The following is a 5,820-nucleotide window of genomic DNA, read 5'->3' as shown; positions in this document are numbered from 1 at the left end:
AAGAACACTTCGACTGAAATGTGCAGGAGCTCCATCGTGCATGAACCACAAGTTGTGTCGTACTTGTAAAGGCACATGTTCTAGCAGCACAGGTAGAGTATCCCGTATGAAATTATGATAAAGTGCTCCATTGAGAGTAGGGGAAAGAACGAAACTAAAATGAGCTCTAACATGGAAATTAAGCGTTCCCGGTGACATGTCCACATAACATCTTTTCTTTATTTGTGTGTGAGGAATGTTTCCTGAAAGTTTGGCCGTACCTTTTTGTAACACCCTGTATAGGTGTTCTCGACCGCAGCGACATATTCTGCCTGTTTACATACCGCTGTATTTGAATACGCATGCCTAGACCAGTTTCATTGGCGCTGCAGTGTATAATATCTACACAAGTAACTTTTCGGCATTTCACAGTTCCCAAATTCTATAATGTTAGATGAAAGAAGTGTGTAAAATAAAATCTAGTAATTAAACTGACGTGGTAAATTTGACGTCAGTTTATTACACTCGTCGTCTTGACGATTTACCCGAAACGCTTGCAGTCTTTATAAAAATCTAGCACCCTTATCCAAAGTCGTAAGCGTTGCTGCTTGCCATGCGAACTACTACTACCAACCTTAATAATGTGACGTGGCCATAGGATAAATTAATACATGTACCAGTAAGTGTGAATGCAGAGCACGATATTATATAATAAATAAGTCAATAATATTGTCTTCGGAGGTTTGTTACATACTAATGTTCAAATTTAATTTTCATTGGAAGAAGTAGTTTTAAATTTTGTTCTTGGGGCTCGGGGCCGCTGGCCGATGCGGGGCTGTTAGGCCTACACTACCTAATGGAATATGCGGCCCTGGTTTCACCATTTCGCGTCTCTCATCATCGTACAACACAGACATGAGGACACACTACACACACACACACACACACACACACACACACACATATTACAGTCATCCACTCCCAAGAGATACACTTAAGACACAACTCACGCACTGCGAAGAAAGGGGCCATTGCGCGTGGAGGAAGGAAACAGTTTCCGATTAGGCGGGGCCTCCCAGCCAACAGTGCTACACAACTCCTTCTTTCCGTGCTTTAGCAGCTCGGTGGATCATTTTAGTAATATGGTACACCAATTCATGGATGTTCAAATATGGCAAGTCGATTGTACAACTTGCTGACACCTATCTAGGCAATTTCCTCTCAGCCAATGCCCTGACATGTGAACCGAAATGAAGAAATATCTTCCACTGAGTAGTGCGCGCCAAGGAAAGGAGAGGAAAGCGAGGGATTAGCATAGAGCATGTTAGCAACGCTTTGCCTCTTTAGCTCTGCCTGGTGTATATTAAACAGCTCAAGGCTGGAGCAGATGGTAGCACTAAAATTCCAACATAGGGAAAATGATTAGGGTGATGAATCAGCGAGAGCATCTCGCTCGAGGCCTCCATGCAACGGCAGGTATAAAGACCATGTTATTATTCTACTATGCACGTGCACTGATACAACGAATGATTGTAATCTGATTGTTAAGGGGTAAAGGAGAGGAGTGGAATGTCATATTTACGAAACTAAAAAATAACTCCTTTATTGCTGTCTTGCCACGAAAGTTGTCGATTTTTCGGAGTCTGTAATCACTTAGCACTGAGACGTCGGTAACTTTAAAGTGTTCTTTTTCTTCTTCTGCTTCTTCTTCTTCTGCTACTCCAGGGCTAAGCCTAGGACCTGTTCCGGTCTCGTTATCCCATCCTCGGTCTTCTCACACTTTCTTGCCCCACGGTTTATAATCCATTGCTAGTTTAGGAAGTCTTTGTGGTGACAAACTTTGTACATGTTCTCCCCGTTTTTCTTTGTATGGATGGTCTTCTGGGTTATTGGTTGGATCTCTAATTCTTCCCTTATTACTTCGTTTCTAATTCTGTCTTCCCTACTGCATCCTATCACACATCTTAGAAATATCATTTCTGATGCTTCTAGTTGCTTTAAATCTTTAATGCTCAGCTTACAACTTTCTGCCCTATATTGTAAAGCAGAAACTGCTGTGACTATAAAATTTCAGTTGTGGCTCTTTGTTTGTTTTACTCTTAAGTAGTCTCCTTACTGTGGCACATATACGCTAGTAAGTATTATTTTTCTCTACATCCATATCTTGCTCATATGATACGTTACATCCTAAATACTTGAAATTGGCTACCTGTTTTATCGGTTTATTATTGAGGACTATTTTTGTTCCTATATGGTGAATATCCAAAAAGGCCATGGTGTTATTTTTATTTATGAATATAGTCAAATTGTAGCTTGCACGTGTCTCATTTAGTTTATGTAAAGCTATTTATAATTTTAAACGTGTTTTTAGGGAAGTATTCTTACTGGTCTCCCTGGGCCAGCAGTATCACTTAATCCATAAGTATCCTAAACACGTTGGTATTCTACAGTAGTATGGGAGCCACGATGAGGGCGGCGCTTTTCCCTTTTCCCCATTTGCTTTTTCGCCAAGATAGGGAGTATAATATTCAGAGTTGTTTGTAAGTGTGTAGATACGGCGTACTCTGCTAGAGATTTTCATTTGATAGTTTCCATTCTTGGGCAGCTTGCTCTCTTGACTGCAAAACTGGAACAGTTCATTGATACAGACAGACGGCAATTTCTCTCACTTACCTCCCTTTTGCTATTTTTCATACGACGAGACCTGTTAGTGTTCTGTTGGGCATATTACCTTCTACTGAACGTTCATTATTAATTGCAAGTCCTCTTGACTCAGCAAGAACATTTCCCCAGATATAAACACTTTTATCAAAAATTTACAGCTTTAAATTGCTTAAGGAACATGGCTGTAACGATAAACATTGTTGTTCCTAGAGATGTAATTTATTCAAAAGGTAACTTTCTCGCTCAAACCTATTAGTTTTCACGTAAGGGTGACAGGTTGCTTGTTTGTCAGATCATAAGTGAAATAATGCCATGAACTGTACAATATATTCAATTGACAGTAAATAAAATTTCCTATCCTACAGAAAATTGATTAGGAGAGAAACGGGAAAGGTTACAGTTTAACATCTTGGCTGTAGCGAAGTATAGGAGACTGAGCCCAATCTCACTTGGAGAAGTAAAGGAAATGGAATCTGTCACGGCCTTAGAGAAGTATTAATTAGAGGGCACATATTGTAAATAGAGATACGCGATCTTTAGTATTTAATAACAGTTTATTTGCCATCACGGTCTCATGTCAATTATATGACGACAGGTTTCGGTCAATAATACATTCTTCAGACCTGTAGTCATCACTAAGCGAACCGTTTCAGATCTGCTGAAAGGCTCTCATTTTGATGACTTCATATCTGAAGATAATATTATTCATTGAGTCCTGAGATCATAAAATTAATGCTAAACTGTAAATCTGAACCTTAAATAATTTACATAAACTAAGGAAAGACTAAACTAGGATCGTCGGACAGTGATTTTAACTTAGCTCTCTCCGAAAGCAAGTGTAATGCCTTATTCACTGCGCATCGTCGCTCGGTAGAAGGGTGCGTATTCTTTACTGAACCAGTTGCCTTTCTAAGCACTCCTGAGTTCCTGATGAGTACGGACGGTTACGACGTGGTGCGCGCATTAGCTGAGGAAGTGGAGGCAGTACGTCACGTCAACAAGGTCTGCATTGTCAGACTAACGAGAGGCCCTGTCACACTCGGTGGATGACGCTCTATGTAACGGAAACACGAAGACCAATCTGCCAGAAGGAAGGAGGCCACGTTCTCCAAGTCCGACGTCGAGCGCTGGGGCTTCTGCACCGCCCAGGAGTCACGTATTGCGGTTGGAGGATCACCTTTCAGCAATTGCAGATAAAACAACACAATTACGAAGAATTTCTGCCTAGCCTACCATTATCTTTCCAACATCCTTTCTTTTTCCTCCCTTTACTGCCAGTCAGATCCTGCTCAGGGATTTCACCGCGCCGTGTGAAAATTTTTAATGACACCCCCCCTCACCGCATCGCCCCTTCTCCCCCCCCCCCCCCCGCAACACCACCATTGCGCCCACCACCGCCCGCGTCGTTGCATTTTCAGACATAGTCAACTTTTTTCACGAAGTCATTCATCCATGACTGTATCGTTTTTACATATCACACTTTCTAATGCGTCTTTATGACGTGAAGACGTCTTTAAGGCGTATGCCTGGTATGGGGCACCAATCAGTAAAATGGGAGTCAAACGTTTACAGTGCTCATTACAGTTATTCTTTATTTATTACAAAGTGTTTGTCTCAGTGGCCAACGACTTTGCCGCCGTGGTAACACCGGTTCCCGTCAGATCACCGAAGTTAAGCACTTTCGGGCTGGGCTAGCACTTGGATGGGTGACCATCCGGTCTGCCGAGCGCTGTTGGCAAGCGGGGTGCACTCAGTCCTTGTGAGGCAAACTGAGAAGCTACTTGATTGAGAAGTAGCGGCTCCGGTCTCGGAAACTGACATACGGCTGGGAGAGCGGTGTGCTGACTTCATGTCCCTCCATATCCGCATCTAGTGACGCCTGTGGTCTGAGGATGACACGGCGGCCGGTCGGTACCGTTGGGCCTTCATGGCCTGTTCGGGAGGAGTTTAGTTTTTTTAGTTTGTCTTCGCGATACTACTATAGCTGTTTAAGAATGCTGTCTAGGAACTGTTATGCCGTATTGACATTTATTTTTATTTTACGAGGGCGTGCTGATAAGTAATGCTTCCGATTTTTTTATTTTAAAACTCTTAAAGTTTTTAAATAAAGCAAATCTTATTAAAATTCTACATCTTGTCTACATGTTCACGCACATTTTCAGAAAAAAAAAACAGAACACCTTGAACGACTAGAGACAGGGTGCTCATATTCACAGGACATATACGTTAGAACGTTCTGCAGAAATTATTAGCATTTCAGTCACCTTACTTGAGTGTGCGTGCTGCTGCCTAGTAGGCACAGGGTCCGCCATGGGCCCTAGAAACTTCTTCCACGCGTGATGGCATCGACACGTATAAGGCGCTAATGGCGTCCTGTGGTATAGCCATGCATGCGGCATTCACCTGTTTCCAAAGTTCATCTGTTGTGGTTGACATTGCGTCAAAGCGCTCCACCCTTTGTTTCACCACAGACTGGTTACAAGTCTGCTGATCTGGCGGGCGAGGGCTCAAGGCTGGCATACTGTGTCAACAAGAAGGCTCGTATTCGTGCAGCAACTCGTGGTCGTGCAATGTCCTGCTGAAAAACGGCGTCTGCAGTGTTGTGCAGAAATGTTGCGGCTACTGGTCGCAGGATGTTCCGCATAGGTTACACTCTTTACAGTGTCCTGGACACGCACCAACTGTGATTTGTGGCTGTACCCAGTAGTACCCCACACATAAGGCCTTGAGTGGGCGCTGCATATCTTGTGCTAATGCAGTCACTGTGATGCCGCTCCCCTGTCTGCAGCGAACCAAAATGCGGCCATCATTTTCAAACAAACAGAACTTGGATTCGTCCGAAAACGCTATCTGACGCCACTCCTGTCACCAATGACGTCGTTCAACACACCACTGGCGTCTAGCATGTTTCTGCACATTCGTGAAGATAGGCAGAGAAGTGGACGACACACACGTAACCCATGCCATAATAAACGCCTGATAGTGTACGATGTGTTACACTCTTCCACTGTCACGCCAGAGCCCGAGAGGATGCACATCTGTCCTGCAACGCCATTCGGATGAGGTGTCGACCTTGTCGGGGGATAGTGTAGGTCAGGGGCGGGCAAACGTTGCACGCGGCTCATGAGCACACGGCGCTGCAAGTGTGCTGCTCGCGTGCAATCGTCAAACGGGACA

General features: G+C 43.7%; 1 pseudogene; it reads left to right on the top strand.

Moving 5' to 3' along the window:
• Nucleotides 1–4,263: 4,263 nt before the first annotated feature.
• LOC126189364 (5S ribosomal RNA) lies at nt 4,264–4,381 on the top strand (annotated as a pseudogene).
• The last annotated feature ends 1,439 nt before the right edge of the window (nt 4,382–5,820 follow it).

The sequence above is a fragment of the Schistocerca cancellata genome, chromosome 5 (genome assembly GCF_023864275.1).
Source record: "Schistocerca cancellata isolate TAMUIC-IGC-003103 chromosome 5, iqSchCanc2.1, whole genome shotgun sequence".
Classification (NCBI taxonomy): Eukaryota; Metazoa; Arthropoda; class Insecta; order Orthoptera; family Acrididae; genus Schistocerca; species Schistocerca cancellata.
The sequence above is the reverse complement of the archived record's forward strand: the minus strand, read 5'-3'. Positions and strand labels throughout refer to the sequence as shown.